Genomic DNA, 17901 nt, shown 5'->3' with positions numbered 1-17901 from the left:
CTTTGGGATGAAACTTGCATTAGCAGTATCGGCAAGCCCTCCTGTGCATAATGAATTGCCTAACACTGAATGTCACTGCTTGCAGTTCAGGTTCCCTTTGCTGTGAACAAGAGCTCCAGCTTCATTTCAACTACCCCTGTCTTTGTTCTAAGTATTAGTCTTGCTGCTTGGTAAGTGATTCAAAGCGTACAGTAATATCAGTCACTTTGGACTAAGTAGTACAAGACTAACTGCTTAATGTTTACTAACTAGATACCTTAGCAAACTGGCTCCTTCCAGGAGAGCTGAGGCTTTCTCACATCAGATTTGTCCTGCATTAGCAATTCTTGTAGCTCCCTGTGCCTGGCAATGCATTTCTCATTTCACTGAGGAGCACATTTGGAAGGTTTTCTAGCATTAGGCTGTGGTGGCATGGAACGACATATCTCCGCTAGCTCATCTGACAGATCATTTATTACAACATGCACAGTCACATAGGTTATGCCCTTTTGTTTTTATGACTCCTTTTAACAGTGTTTAATTTGCTAAATCTAGTATTAAGCCTGACATAGTCACATTCCAAAGAGTTCTTTCACTACCTATTTGTTTATTTATTTACTTATTTATTTTTTGTCTCTGTTTTCTGGGATAGACTGACTTGACATTGACCCTTTTTGGCAGAGGCTTGAGGAGAAAAGTTCAACATAGAAGATATGATGAACAGTTGAGAAATGCAATTTAAGGTATCTAAGGAATTAAAATGATATGAACAGTCAGATGGTAGTGCAATGTAAACACTGAGATACATGAGTATTGTCCATCAGGGAGAGGTCGAACGCATACAGTATTATAAACATTGATGTACATAATAAGTAGTTGGCATGCACTCAATCATAAGCTCCATTTATGTAAGCTTATACAGATATATACAATTGGTAGATGCCTTAGCCACTCTTTGATGAGGAACTTCCCATCAAGCAGCTTTAGTGCAGTTTTGTTTTTTTGCAGTCCATGAAAATTATGGTTACTTGTATGGTGTAAACCAGGGGTGCAATGTAGTTGCTTGTTTTTAATTTCCCCCATTGTAGTGTAACTGCTGCATTTCCTTTTATATGTCAGGGCTGAAGGTTGTGAAGTTCTCTGCATGGAAAATGCAGGATAGATTGTCTCCCTGCAATTTTTTTTTGAATTACATTTCTTGGCAATGAAAAATTGATGAAATATGTCTTGATTGAGGATGATTCAATCAAATACTTGAACAAATATATACATGTGTTCTGCAGTCCTCAGGAGTTCCATCATAGCTAGGCTTCCATTGTAAAATAGCTGTCAGTACATTTGCTCCAAAACTGCACAGAACTGAATTGAGTATATAAAGGCAGAAATGAAATGCATACACTGAAACATATCAGGTAAATTGAGTTAATTACTTTCATCTTTAATATATCCAAATTCTTCAGACCTAAATACATGTAAGCATTCATCCTTATAAACATATCTTTGAACCCCACCCTCAGTTCATATGACCAATCAATGGCTATCTACCTTAATTCAACTTTTAAAGACACTTAACATTGATAGTTTTATTAAAACTTTGGGAATATGGCATACAATCTAATTCGCTGACACAAATGCTTCTACTGTCATTAATATGCCTACATATCTTAGTAAAACACATGGACAGCTTCCAACTGTTACATTTAGAAGCATTAGTACATATACCTAATTATTAGAACATATTTTGCAGAATGGCATATTTTTATTAATAAAAACTGGGGCCTCTTCCAGAATTTTAATCAGAATTATGTTGCCTTGTATTATATGCAGGTACAAGGTACTAAATATTATAACTTAGAAGAAGAAGAAAGGAAAGCACTGTTTAATTTATGCACTAGGGATGAATCGATAATTAAACTAGCGGATAAAGGGAGAAAAGCTGTGATAATGGATGTTGAAAATTATAATAATTTGATGTTGCAACTTTTAATGGCTAGTCATACCTTTAAAACCATTAATAATATTGATGTTAATAACATAATTTATAAAGTGAAACCTTCTTTATATGACTATCTTATGTAGTCTGCAATTACCAAGATTTATATAACTATCTTTGTGTTACCCATCCAATGTGTCCTATAATTTATGGTCCTCCTAAAATCCATAAGAACTTGTATTCTCCTCCTATGAGACCAATATTTCCAGGGGGACAATGGGCAACTACAGATATTCCTAAATATCTTGACCAGCAGTTAAAACTGTTATTAAAATATGCTAATAGTTATATAAGAAATAACAGTGATTTTCTTTCAGCCATGAGGATATTTTTAGAGACAAAATCATGTCGTGAAATGCTACTAGTGATAATAGATACAAAATCCCTCTTTACTGTTATCCCTAATGATATAGGAGTACAATATATAAGAGGGTTTCTTACTAAGCACAGTGACCAATAAGAGAAGAATATTTCCTTGATTTGCTCTATGTTGAAACTAATTTTAGAGAACAATGTATTCTCGTTTAATGGTATATTTTATCATCATCTACTAGGGCTAGCAATTGGGACCCAAGTAGCAAATAGTTATGCTAATCTTGTACAGGCTAGATGGGAGGAAATATATATTTATGATGTAAGGTCACCAACAGTTATTTTTAAAAATAACCAGTTGTTTTTTTTACAAACAGTTTGTGGACGATATATTCTTCCTTTGACTGAGTGATAGTGACACCTTGCAGATATTTGGCAAAGAACTGCATGAAACTACTGACTTCCTTGAATTCAAATTTAAATTTTCTTATGATAAAATTAATTTTCTTGATATTGCTTTTCTATCAGTAATAGTGTAATATATACAACTATACATAGGACGAATGTACAGACAACCAGGTATGTGCATGCTAACAGTATGCACCCTGGAAATTAAATAAGGGCATTGTGAAGAGTCAGTTCCTATGTGCAAGTAGACTTAATACCCTAGAGCAGGATTTTAGAACAGAAATTAATCATATGGTGAAAGATTTTCATTCTAGAGGCTATAGTACTTCATTAATTGATAAAAACATACAATATGTAACTTTGGAATGTGAAAGAATAGGTCCACCATACCTTCACAGTAAGCCTATTTCTTGCATAGATAAGAAGACAAATTATAAGAATTGGTCCCTTTTTTATGTAACCAAATACAATAAAAGTACAAAACAAATTAAGGGAGATATAGAAAGAATTGGATTATTTTGCAATCTGATAATTAGGTAAAGAAATTTATAGGAGAAAGACCACAATTTATATATAAAAGGGAGAAAAATCTAAAACAACATTTATGTTATAAAGGTATGAAGTCTAAGAAACAAATATTTCAGATTTCATGAAAAAAACAGATGATTCCATGTTACAATTGTATTTATTGTAAGTGTATTAATGCTGATGTAGACTTTCAGCATCCCATAGCTAATGAGAAGTTTATATTTAACACTTTTGCCACTTGTAACACTGATAATGTGGTCTATCTTGCTAAATGTACAAAATGCATGTGTTTCTATATAGGTGAGACTTGCCAAAATTTAAAAGAGAGAATAGCTTCACATCTCAGAAATTCGTAGAGGGACTGACACAAGTGCCTTATATAAACACATTTTGTACTACATCAATGAACACATATTTAAGTTTAGAGATTTACAAAAACTATATGTTAATCAAAGAGGAGAAGATATTGCCACAAAAACTGAAGCTGCCAAATATAGATGGATAAATTATTTTAGGGCTGCTGTGCCACCTGGCCTCAATAGGATGAACAGCATTAAACCCATATTGAAACTGAAACATTCCCACATTTAATATTATTTAAGATTATTTATTGTTATTTATATCCTGAGAATATTTTTATGTAATGTATTTTCACAACATTTACCCACTATGTACTATTTCATGTTCATAGTTTTTATAGTAGCCATTTTATTATTGTAGGCTTAGGTACATATTTATTTATTTATGTTTTATCTGTTCATTTAATGAAAATAAATTCCCATTCTGAACCTAAAGAGTTGAAACACTTGTGATGTTGAGTGATACTGCTGTTTTTTTCTTTTTTGATAGGCTGTCTTATGGCTTTAAAATCTATTTAAGTACTAAATTAATTGATGTAATTGCTTGCATTGAGAAAGAGTTGCTTAACTCGAAAGGTTTGCATTGTGTCATGAATAAAGTTATTTGTGTGATGGTCGGATCCTTTGTTTTTATCTTGCCTCCCATGACAATATATCTAATCTGATGATGCAACTCATTATTTAACTGAAAATAATTGTTACTTAAAAACATATGGGTTAAAGCACATAAAAGCTCAACTTTCAATGATTAAAAACAGGGGACTCTCAGCATTTCTAGCCCGTTGTCAAGACTGATATAAGAATATATGGAATCAGTCTCAGTGGTATCAAATGAATGATTCAAGTCCCACTCTAATTCTCTTAAACAGTTTAAAAATGCCAGTTATAATGTTAATATTTCCTTGTTTCAACTACATCATTTTTAAATAATTCATCCAAATAAATAATGATTTGCTCAGATTTTGGATCTCGATGATACATTACTGGGCCTGAATTGAGGAGCCCCAGCATCTTATGGATCTTAGGGATTCAAAAATATATAATAATAGTAATAATAATAACAATAATAATAATTTCTGTGATACTCTACCTTAAAATATCCATACACTTCACAAGTGATAGTTTCTAAATGCAAACTATCAAATAATTATAAATCTATTTGTTGGTAAGCAAGTTTAATGGATCATCTATCTATATTTACATAGTCTTAAGGTGCTAAACTGGTATTTCAGTCAGAGAGCACCATATTCCTTAGACTGAGATCATAACATTTTCTCTTAGATTTTCTTGCTAACATTTTTATATAGTCATCTATAATTTTTTCCAAACATAACTAAAACAGATGAGGTGCAGAATTAAAAGTACATTTCTTCTTAAAAATACTGTTTGTGTGTGGTATAACAGAAAAATGTTAGCAGGAATACTAATATAAGGTAACTAAAATGAAGGCATGAAGGAGCTGTGCTGCATCACAGGTCATTTCCACTGGTGTAATGACATCTATTCAGTCTTTATTTCTTCTTAGTTAGACATTTGCCATACAGTTGCTTGCTTTTCTGTGTTACAGTACACACCAGCTTATCCTATGTATGACCTAAACCTTTCATTTTGGACTTCCCAGAATGAGGTTGATGCAACCATTTCATTATTACTGAATGATCTTATGGAAGTACTGTCAGTGTGGATCCCCACGATACTCAACTGCTAATGGAATTTAATGCAAGTCTTCTGAAAGTGTGTGGCATAAATGTTGGTTCAGGTACTTATAATCTTTCAAGAAATATTCATGAATTTGAGGCAAACATATATATTTCTAGGTGTGCCCAGTTTTCACTTGTGCATGGTCCATAACATCTGACATAAATACTTGATGAGGTAAATCAGTTATGTAGGTTTTTTTTTTAAAATAACCTACTTTGCGCATTAGCATGATACTCTCCTGGAATATAAACTCTTATAAAACTGTAGAGCATGTTTCCATTTACTTTACAGTGGTTTATGATCTGCATTTGTAGCAAAAATATAACCATAAAGATATTTATGATATCGGTAGATTCCAGATATTACTGCTACACCTTCCTTGTCTAGTTGAGTGCACTTTGGATTAACAGATGTTAGTATATGAGTCATGAAATCTAGGGCTTTCTCACTACCAGTACTCATTCTCTGTGAATGCACTACTCCTATACTATAAAGGGAAACATTGCAAGAAGGTGCGTAAGAATCAGGTACACTGCATTTAGAACACAAGGCCTTCAAGGAAGGGGGACTCCTCCAAGTTTCATTTCTCTCTCTTAACTGAAAATTACAGAAGTATTTCAGCAAACTGTAGCAAAGTTTTAAACTTTTGGACTGCTACTTCATTACCTTTTTTCACGTCTATCACATATCTTTGCACTACATGCTGCAAAGAGCTTAACAAAGTTGCAAGATTTGGTAAGAAGATATTATGATAATTCTGCAACTCCAAATGTGCATTCAGATTAGTAATATTTGTAGGAGACAATGCCCCCACAATAAGTTACCTATATGCTGCAAATCATGTAGAGCTATTATACATCACAAGTTCTGCACAGCTTTTGTAAAAGCACACACATTTGTTTCCTTTAATATGCAAACCTGTATCCATCAGTCCTTTTAATACGTTGTGTAAGTTCTGCAAGTATAAAATGGTAACAGATAGCACAACTTGACATACCCTTTCTGTTGTCAGTCTCTACATATCAGAAATAAGGTGCTAATGGCAATCCAAAGGGTAAGCCTTCTGAGTATTTATGGTTAAGCATTGCTTATGCTTGTCATCTAAAAACCTATGTTTGATAAGCAAGACTCATATCTAACTCATAAAGCTTTAGGCCCCATGCTAGCAGTGCAACAAGGTATAGGGTACAATTACAAACATGCTACTTGTTAATTTATCATTTTCATTCAGTTGGATAGTTGCATCAGTTTCCCTTGTAAGTACTAAAGGAGCAGCCCATTCTACATATATTAGAGGAGTACTTATTTCTCTTTAAACAGTCTGTTTATTTTTATTTACCATAATGCATATATCATAAGGAACTGATTTGTATTTGAAACATCAGTGGTTTTTGAAACATGAATACTGGTTGTAATTCCCTTTAACTTGCCCTTTTCTTCTTTAAATACAGTTTATGTTAAATAAACACTTTATCTAAAGCTTCAGTTTCATCATTTGTATGCTCTATTTTCCCCAAGTCTAAATTAACCTTGTTCAGCCATCTTCTGTCAAACTAGAATCAGTACCTTTATTTATTATCAACAAGAATGTTTCATATTGTCCCTTATTAGTAATTTTCACATCAGAACTACTTACTGGCTTATGTCATCTTGTTTATAAGTTCTCGGTGTAAAATCAGCTTCTTCTAAATTGTGTGCCTTATTTTTCCACATTTTAGTTAATTTTGAAAGGTTACATTCCTTCTAATATCAGTGTCAAAATTATATCTTCATTTGAACCAGTAAAGGGTTATCTTTTTGCAGATCCAAGCTGTAAACAATGTTTAAAAGAATGTGTGTTCTGGACATGATATATATCTCTCTTCAACAAGAATATTACGTAAGCAAACACTACTTACATTTTTTCAGTTCATTTAGCAGTGTTTTTCTAACAAACTGTACTTATTTTTACTGACTCTTGAAATGTGCCCAGTTTTACCATCTAAGTATCATTCTTTCTAGCTTAAACTTGCACCGAGAAACAACAAAATGTACTAATGCATCTGTCCTATAATGCTATGAAGGCTCCCCACTCATCCAGCTGCCTACTTTAAAAGACATATTCGTAATTTTGTTCGTTGGATTCCATACTTGATACCCTCTGTTCTACTGTGTTACATGCTGCCATCAATTTTCTAACTTCCAAAACATGTACATTTTTACTTGTTGCGTACATGGCTAAATCACTATTAATGAATTTTTTAAATCTCAGCTTATTTTTATAATAAGCTTCTTTGAACATGTTCATCAGTGAGTGTGTCTTTTGGGCTCTATAATTAAATATTGGACTAATTTATCAATCCAATCAAACACACGGTTACTGAGTCAGGAAGTTTCAGATACAACTTTCAGGTGTAGTTCTCTGAACTATATCAGTAGGTTTAGGATTTAAATGCTTCTGTAATAAACTTCACACACTTTTCTCTGTCTTTTCAGGAGTCAAGAAACATTCTGTTTTCTGTTAACCCGTAGATGTCAACTCCACAAGCAAAAAGAAGTGCGACCCCTTTTCTGTCTTCATTTATGATTTCATTTACAAAATAAAAGTGTCACATCTTTGTACAATATTCCTCCAAGGACTGGATTTTCATACAAAATGCATTTAAAGTACCTACATTGCAATTTTGCTATTTTATTTTCTCTCCTTGAGTGAGTTGAATGCTTAAATTATTAAATTAAATTTGAATTGTGTAGACTTTGTCACCAAATCATGTTTTTTAACTTGGAGAAATGGTACAGTTGCACTAAATTATTTAATAGCTTCAAAATTCGAAACACAGCAGCTATAGCTAAATAATTTCTGCCTAGTTTAACTGGAAACTTCTAGATGTAGAACACAGTAGAGATGGTAATAGTTGGTGTAAACTCTGACCCAATGTGTACTGTATACTTAGCACATGTGCTTCACTACTTTAAACATGTCGGATATCTAAAATTCTCCACTGAATACCTGAACTACTGCAGAAGGCCCACCACATACTACATACTTAGCACATGTGCTTCACTACTTTAAACATGTCAGACATCTATAATTCTCCACTGAATACCTGAACTACTGCAGAAGGCCCACCATGTACTGCATACTTAGCACATGTGCTTCACTACTTTAAACATGTCGGATATAGCACAGTTGTGTACACTCACCATAAATGTAAATGTTTGAGTGTATTCACTGTTGCAGTCATCATATCTGGGTTATCCCTGCAAGGGGAGCCCTCGGCCGGCCCGAATACCAGAGGCTTAGTATTACTGCGTCGGTTGCTGTCACTTCAGGACTGATGTCAGGTTGTCAATAGTATAAAATAAGGCAGCCGATGCCATTACATCAGTTTTTCTTGCCCTAACCTGTCAGGAGCCCCCAAGTGGGAGCCAGGTTCTGGTAGAAGAACCCCACCAGTAGAAAGCAAAATACCAAAATGTCCCTTGTAAGGAGAGAGAAGAAAGAAGAGGGGATGGAGGGAGGGAAACCAGGACTGCAACAGTGAATGCACTTGAACATCTACATTTATGGTAAGTGTACAAAACTGTACTATGTTCTTCATGTTTCACTGTTGCAGTCATCACATTTGGGTTGATTCCCAAAGCTGAGGAAAAGGGTGAAGGCAGTCAAGGAGACTTGGGGCTGGCTAGGATGCCCTGCAAGACTGCAGAGGCAAACCCTGCCCTGGATTTGGAGAAGATAGGCAGGTGGTAATGTTTGGTAAAAGTGTGACCAGATGTCCAGGTGGCAGCCTCCAGGATGTCCCTGGTGGGGACTCCTCGGAGGAAAGCTGCAGAGGTGGAGGCTGCTCTGGTGGAGTGAGTCCTGACCCCCTTGGGGGGGGAGGCTTTCCATGTTGCTTGTAGCAGAAATGGATGCAGTGTGCTATCCATTTGGAAATTGTTTGTTTGGAGATGGCTTTGCCCTCTGCCCCTGCAGTAAAGCTAACCAGCAATTGATCAGACTTTCTGAAGGATTTAGTCCTGTCTAGATAGAATCTGAGCTGTCTGTGCACATCTAAAGAGTGCAGAATCCTTTCCCCCTTGTTCTGTGGGTTAGGGAAAAAGGTGGACAAATGAATGGACTGGTTGAGAGCGACACTGGACACCACTTTGGGCATGAAGGATAGGTTAGTCCTGAGGGAAACCCTGTCATCATGGAAGATGATGAAGGGTTCCACAGCCATGAGTGCTTGTAGCTCGGAGACCCTTCTGGCTGAAGTGATGGCCAGAAGGAAAGCGGTCTTCCAGGATAGAAAATTTAGCTCTGCTGAAGATGCTGGTTTGAAGGGGGGCAGGGTGAGCTTTTTCAACACAAAGTTAAGGTCCCAAGTTGGGGTTGGTGCTCTTTTGGGTGGCCTCAAGTTGCTAGCCCCTCTTAGGAATTGTTTGATCAGAGGATGTGAGAATAGGGGCTGCTCAGTGGGGAAATGAGCAGAGATAGCACAGGCATGAATTTTAATAGAGGAAAAAGAGAGACATAGCAGGTCAGCTAAGTAATCCAGGATGAAAGGGAGGGAGGGCTGTGCTGTATCAGCTCCCTTATCCTGAATCCAGGTGCAGAACCTTTTCCATTTGTCAGAATAAGACTTTCTAGTGCTAGTGCTTCTGGCCTCATGTATAACATCTAGAATCTGATTATTGAAGTTGGCAGATTGATTGATGGTTAGGGAATAAGCCAAACTGCCAAATTGAGAGTCTGCAGTTGGGGATGCATGAATTCACCTTCCCTCTGGGTCAGGAGGGTTGTGGTCTGAGTGAGATGCCACGGTGGCAGAGCGGACAGGCTGCGCAGCAAGGGGTACTAGTCCTGGTGAGGCCAGTCTGGACCTTTAATAACTGACTTTGTTTTTTCCTCCTTTATTTTGAGCAGCACTCTGAGGATGAAAGGTAGTGGAGGACAGGCATAGACCGATAGATTGACCCAGGGAAAGGACAGGGCATCCACTTTCCAAGCCATGCAGTGATGCTCCCCAGTGCAGAACTTGCTGAGCTGATGGTTGGTGTGGGAGGCAAAGAGGTCGACCTTCGGGGTGCCCCATTTCTGAGTTATGAGGATGAAGGTTCTTTTATCTAGCTGCCACTAGTGTGGGTCCAGAAGATTTCTGCTTAAGTGGTCTGCCAGAGAGTTTAGAGAACCTGGCAGGAACTGTGCTAACAGGTGGAGTTGCATGGCAGAGGCTGTATGCCAAAGGGTCATGGCCAGTCTGCATAGAGGGCAGGAGTGAGTCCCTCCCTGCTTGTTGATATACCACATCACAGTGGTGTTGTCTGTTTTGATCAGGAGAGCCCCTGGAGAGAGAAGGGGCTTGAAAGCTGTCAAGGCATGCTGGACAGCTATCATCTCTTTTTGGTTGTTGTGCAGATGGATTTGCTGTGGGCTCCATTGGCCCTGTATGCACCTGCCATCCAGGGGTGCACCCCAAGCATAGTCTGATGCATCTGTGGTGAGGGTCTGGGTAGTGGGGTTGGTGAGAAAGGTAGCCCCTTGTTGTGGGGGTATGCTGCTGCCCACCAAAGAAAATCTTTTCTGAGGCAAGGTATCATGGGTATAAGAGTCTCCAGGTCTTGAGACTGTTGACACCAAAGGCTTTTTAGGTACCACTGAAGTTTCCTCATATGCAATCTGGCATATGGCATGAGTATAATGCAAGATGCCATGAACCCCAGAGCTTGCAGGATTTTCCTTGCAGATAACTGGGGTCTGGTGGCTAGTTGAGAGAAATAGGGTGTCAGGTAAGTTTGCTTTTCTGGTGTAAGGAATGCCATCTGGGATGCTGTGTCTAGGCTTGCTCCCAGGAATATAATCCTTCGGGTGGGTACTTGTTTGGATTTCTTTTCATTCATTGTGTACCCTAGGGAGGTTCATAGGGACTTTACAAAGGCCAGGTGCTTCAGCAGTTTTTCCTGGCTGTCTGCCTGAATTAGGCAGTCATCTACGTATGGGTAAATCTGGATATTTATTTGTCTGCAAAAGGCAATGGCTGGAGCCAAACATTTTGTGAAAACTCTGGGAGCAGTAGATAAGCCAAAGGGAAGTGCAGAGAACTGAAAGTGCAGAGATCCTGCCCTGAAACGTAGATATTTCCTGCATGATTCCCTGATAGGAATGTGGAGGTAGGCCTCTTTTAGATCAGGGTGGCTAACCAAGCATCCTTGGAGAGCATGAGTAGCAGCTGCTGGAGGATGAGCATTTTGAATTTTGGTATCACCAGGAAGGTGTTTAGAATGGATAAATCAAGGATGGGGCGCCAGGTGCCCTCTTTTCTGAGTACCAGAAAAAGTCTGGAGTAGAAACCTTGGCCTTTATGTTCTGCAGGAATGTGTTCTATTGCCCTCATAGAGAGCAGGGAAAGGACTTGCTTTTGCGCCTCTGCTCACTGGTTTGGAGGTTGATCTGGAGAACCCTTTTGGAGTTGGAAGGGTGTGGAAAGAAAATTTGTATTCCTGGGACACTATGTTGAGGACCTAGTGGTCGTTGGTAATGGTGGCCCAGGTGCTTGTGTGAAAGGAGAGTTTTCCTCCTAGGGGTAAGTGAAAGTGGGCAGAGGGAGGGGGGTGGAGGAGGAGAGTCATTGTGAGTTCTTACCATGAGGTGGTGGCTTAGAACTCCCTGGTTTTGAAGTGGAGGAAGTCCACTGTTTAGATCTCTGCATTCCCTGTGGCTGCTGTCTGGGGGGTCTACTTCCATGGGGTCTGGGTTGAACTGACCTGAGGGGAGTAGGAAAGGACCAGTGCTTGGAGGGGGAATGCCTGCTGAACCTGGGTGGCTTGACTTGCAAGAAATCCTTAACTGTCTGCATAGATTTTGCTTTTTCTTCCATCTTTTTTAAGACTTCTTCTGCCCTAGTGCCAAATAAGTTGTCTTTGTGCAAGGGTGCATCCAACAATTTAGATTTAACATGGTCTGGCAAGGGCTGTTCCTTAAGCCATGCATGCCTTCTAAGGACAGAACCAGTGACTGCTGCCCTGCAAGGAGCTTCTAGGGCATCAAAACCACAGTGCAAGTTGTGTTTAGTTACTTGACTTGCAGAATGCATTAACTCTTGTAACTCTTTAGATTCTGCACAAGCAGGAAAGGAAGACATTTTTTGTTTGAGGAGTTCCAGTGTATGTTGCTGACATTTTAGCATATGGAACTGGCATTTTAGTGCTCTGATAGCAAGAGAAGCAGAGGTGTATACTTTTTTTACCCCATCTGTCTAGTGCTCTGGAATCCCTATCTGAAGGGGTGGGATTCTTAGCAGAGGTTGCTTTTATTCCTTTAGGCCCTTGAGAAATTACCTCAGGGTCAGCAGTAGGATTTTTAAAAAGTAATTTGTGTGAGTCAGGGACTCTGTAATACCTGTCTGGTTTTCTGGGTGCAGGGAAGGAGGGTGTCAGGAGTCAAGCTGGATTCCAGGAAAACATCCTCCACAACATCCAGGACTGGGGGAATGGCCAGGGGTCTGTGCTGTGGAAGATCTAAGAATTCACTGAGTCTCTTTTTAGACTGTGGGTAGTCCTGACATTCCCATTGGAAATGCTCCCTTAAAGTAAGTCTTCTGGGGGAGAGGCTGAAAGAATGGAATCGTCTGCATCAGAATCCTCATAAGCAGAAAGGGGTTGCATGTCTTCATATTCAGATGCATCAGAGTCATCTCATCAGACTCTTGTTCAGACAAAACTACTGGGGACAGATCTCTTTTTCTTTTGGAAGTGGTAGCTTGGCTTCCCCTGATCAGCATGATAAAGTCTTCCACCATTTTAAGCATTTATGACTGAGGCAAGGAAGCAGGTGCCTGAGATTGGGTCGTCGGCTGCCTTACTTTATACTACTGACAACCTGATGTCAGTCCTGAAGTGACAGCAACAGACACAGAAATGCTAAGCTTCTGGTATTCGGGCCGGCCGTGGGCTATCCTGGCAGGGATAACCCAAATGAGATGACTGCAACAGTGAAACACGAAGAACATCTATAATTCCCCACTAAAGACCTGAACTACTACAGAAGACCCACTATGTACTGCATACTTAGCGCATGTGCTTCACTACTTTAAACATGTCGGATATCTATAATTCCTCACTGAATACCTGAACTACTGAATACCTGAACTACTACAGAAGGCCCACCGTGTACTGCATACTTAGCACATGTGCTTCACTACTTTAAACATGTCTGATATCTATAATTCCCCACTGAATACCTGAACTACTACAGAAGGCCCACCGTGTACTGCATACTTAGCACATGTGCTTCACTACTTTAAACATGTCTGATATCTATAATTCCCCACTGAATACCTGAACTACTACAGAAGGCCCACCATGTACTGCATACTTAGCACATGTGCTTCACTACTTTAAACATGTCTGATATCTATAATTCCCCACTGAATACCTGAACTACTACAGAAGGCCCACCATGTACTGCATACTTAGCACATGTGCTTCACTACTTTAAACATGTCTGATATCTATAATTCCCCACTGAATACCTGAACTACTACAGAAGGCCCACCATGTACTGCATACTTAGCACATGTGCTTCACTACTTTAAACATGTCTGATATCTATAATTCCCCACTGAATACCTGAACTACTACAGAAGGCCCACCATGTACTGCATACTTAGCACATGTGCTTCACTACTTTAAACATGTCTGATATCTATAATTCCCCACTGAATACCTGAACTACTACAGAAGGCCCACCGTGTACTGCATACTTAGCACATGTGCTTCACTACTTTAAACATGTCTGATATCTATAATTCCCCACTGAATACCTGAACTACTACAGAAGGCCCACCTTGTACTGCATACTTAGCACCTGTGCTTCACTACTTTAAACATGTCTGATATCTATAATTCCCCACTGAATACTTGAACTACTGCAGAAGGCCCACCATGTACTGCATACTTAGCACATGTGCTTCACTACTTTAAACATGTCAGATATCTATAATTCCCCACTGAATACCTGAACTACTACAGAAGGCCCACCATGTACTGCATACTTAGCACATGTGCTTCACTACTTTAAACATGTCTGATATCTATAATTCCCCACTGAATACCTGAACTACTACAGAAGGCCCACCGTGTACTGCATACTTAGCACATGTGCTTCACTACTTTTAACATGTTTGATATCTATAATTCCCCACTGAATACCTGAACTACTACAGAAGGCCCACCATGTACTGCATACTTAGCACATGTGCTTCACTACTTTAAACATGTCGGATATCCATAATTCCCCACTGAATACCTGAACTACTACAGAAGGCCCACCGTGTACTGCATACTTAGCACATGTGCTTCACTACTTTAAACATGTCTGATATCTATAATTCCCCACTGAATACCTGAACTACTACAGAAGGCCCACCATGTACTGCATACTTAGCACATGTGCTTCACTACTTTAAACATGTCAGATATCTATAATTCCCCACTGAATACCTGAACTACTACAGAAGGCCCACCATGTACTGCATACTTAGCACATGTGCTTCACTACTTTAAACATGTCAGATATCTATAATTCCCCACTGAATACCTGAACTACTACAGAAGGCCCACCATGTACTGCATACTTAGCACATGTGCTTCACTACTTTAAACATGTCAGATATCTATAATTCCCCACTGAATACCTGAACTACTACAGAAGGCCCACCATGTACTGCATACTTAGCACATGTGCTTCACTACATTAAACATGTCAGATATCTATAATTCCCCACTGAATACCTGAACTACTACAGAAGGCCCACCATGTACTGCATACTTAGCACATGTGCTTCACTACTTTAAACATGTCTGATATCTATAATTCCCCACTGAATACCTGAACTACTACAGAAGGCCCACCATGTATTGCATACTTAGCACATGTGCCTCACTACTTTAAACATGTCAGATATCTATAATTCCCCACTGAATACCTGAACTACTACAGAAGGCCCACCGTGTACTGCATACTTAGCACATGTGCTTCACTACTTTAAACATGTCAGATATCTATAATTCCCCACTGAATACCTGAACTACTACAGAAGGCCCACCATGTACTGCATACTTAGCACATGTGCTTCACTACTTTAAACATGTCAGATATCTATAATTCCCCACTGAATACCTGAACTACTACAGAAGGCCCACCATGTACTGCATACTTAGCACAAGGTCTGGGATGTGTAGCTCTGAAAGTGATAGGGAAAATATGACACTTTATAGAAAATACTCACATAGAGGAAACAGTCACACACGGTTCCTTGACTGAAGAAGTCTATGAGCTATGAGGAGCACTAAAAAAAGAAGTGAGAAAAAAATTTAGCAGAGGAACAGAGAAGAAAGTGTGCATATGACATAGTGAAACAGAGAGAAACCCACACTGCTTTAAGTACTGAAGCAATTCAGAAACTGGAGAAAGTTAAGGTGAGGAGATAGAAGAAAATGGAGGTTATGGCGGGAAGCAATAAAATCAAAAGGACTAACAATGAGGGAGTAAACAGGTGGAGCATGTATTATAAAGTAGATGCAACATAAAAAGTGGATAGTTCCAAGATGTGTGTATGCAACAAACAGAATATGATAAGCAGACCTTGGACTGGGACATACACATTGGTCTGCTCAGAGCCCTGCCTACAAAGTCCTGAATTCATACTGAAAAAACACCTGTGCTACTTTGGGATGGCAAGCCTGATAGAATAGGACATTCTATGGTGACTCTCATTTCTAGGAAGGAATGAGGTATGGTAACACCTGCAGCCACATTTCTTGTGAGGCAGGCTTTTGTGGATTGTGTAGGTGGGAATAAATAGGTTTGTTAACAAAGAAGTAAAATGCAGTGAGACTCAGATACTGAAAAGGTAATATGTGCTTAAAGATGTCTATGAAATGTAGTAAACAATAAGGAAAGTGTGAAGAAATGGGAAGTTGCGAAAGCTGAAAAGGAAGAAGGTATGTATAAAGGGAAAAGGTAAAGGCAAAGACAGAATTTTGTCAAGCAGAATAATTAGGTGGAACTTGGGCAGATAATATGAAATAAATCAAAACATGAAGATAAAATGGACAAACACAAAATAAAACATTGCAAGAATGAAATTATATCTGCTGTAGAAAGCAAACTACCATTTTTTTCTTCATCACCCATTCCCTAAGTTGAAAAGCGTTTTTTCCATTGCCAATGTCACTTCTTTCATTGGCGAACTTATGTGGGAGGTTTATGCCTAACAACAGACATGGCATCCTAGGACATCAGAGCCATCAGGGTGGATGGAGACAGACATGAAGTAAAACAAAACTGAAGGCAGAACTGTTAAGTGAGGAAGTCCAAAGACCACAAATAGCTTTATACCTGAGTTCAGCAAAGAATCTGCCAGTCTGTCTCTCTGTTTTGTTTTGATACCTGTTATATTATTTTTATTTTGCCTTTTTCATAATACCTTTATTCTGTGGCTTCCTCTTTCTATAATGTATAATCAAATAAATCTATCAGCTGGTAATTCTTCATTCTTTACTTTCTCTACATTAAATGGGAAAATGAGCAAGGGGGGTAAACCTTCCTTTCAAGGTACATTCTAATAGCATGGAATACATTAAATGTGTCTTCTGTCTGTGTGTGTATGTTTTTTATAATTTTTTGCCCCCCACTGCCTGCCAACCGTCAGACATTCTGTCGGTCAATCAGCCCTTTTGTTCCCATGATCATTTGAGAGCATGTTGTTATCCAGGCAGCCATCAGGGATAATTTATAAGTTTTTTTTCCTCTATCATTAACTATGAATGTACCCAGCAAGACACCTGGGAGGGGCATGCAATGGGTTGTCCACAAAGGGTGTCCCCAGTTCTGCAAGTCAGCCATGCCTTTCTCTTCCACAGCAGGAGTTGTAGTGTTTTTGGATTCTGCCAGAAAGGTTGCACCATTGCATGTGCCTCTGAGTGTGTGCTAATCCCACTTCCCTCCATTTTGCTGGGGCTTCTAATCAAACCTTGGTTGTCTGGGTCATAGTCAGAGTTCTATCTCTCCATTCTTCAGAGCTAAGCAAGCTCCATATGTATTTTAGCTGCATTATCCCTTTCAAGGTTTTTTTCTCTAACCTTAATTCGTTTACGGTCTCTGGTGACATCATGGAAACAGAAGTGCTTCATGTGTCTTTTTCTGGGATCCCTTTGGTAGGGATTCTGCCTTTATCTCCCATAGCAAATGAGTAGAGAATGGTCAGTGCTTTTTGTTCCTGCTTATGCAGCATTTGGTATTACTGTGAATGTCTGATGTTTGCAGGCACAGTACTACAGACTGCTGTTGCTGTGCCAGTGATATAAAACCTGTATCTTTAGTGATCCAACTTTTAATTACAGTTTTCCAGTATAGTTTTCCTGACATTTTCCTTATGTTTTAAGTATTATCTAATAGGACTTTATTACAGTTTTGTAGGCATTCTTCTTTGCCTTTCTTTTGAAAATGTTGAAGATGCTGTTTCACAAGTTTCGTTGTAGCACTGCTAAGCAAATAACAGCACTTTAACAGCCATAATTTATAGCTAACCAGAACCCAAATTCACAAAACCTGAGCACTTTTGAATTTGAAACCATAGTGTGTTATCTGAGAAG

At 38.7% G+C, this 17901-nt stretch overlaps 1 protein-coding gene across 1 annotated transcript in view; it reads left to right on the top strand.

Annotated features, from left to right (window-relative positions):
- The window catches only part of APC2 (APC regulator of WNT signaling pathway 2), a 788186-nt gene that overhangs the window by 495969 nt on the left and 274316 nt on the right, over nt 1-17901 (top strand). The window lies entirely within an intron of this gene.

The sequence above is a fragment of the Protopterus annectens genome, chromosome 13.part0 (assembly GCF_019279795.1).
Source record: "Protopterus annectens isolate FY-2018-M chromosome 13.part0, PAN1.0, whole genome shotgun sequence".
Classification (NCBI taxonomy): domain Eukaryota; kingdom Metazoa; phylum Chordata; order Ceratodontiformes; family Protopteridae; genus Protopterus; species Protopterus annectens.
The sequence above is the reverse complement of the archived record's forward strand: the minus strand, read 5'-3'. Positions and strand labels throughout refer to the sequence as shown.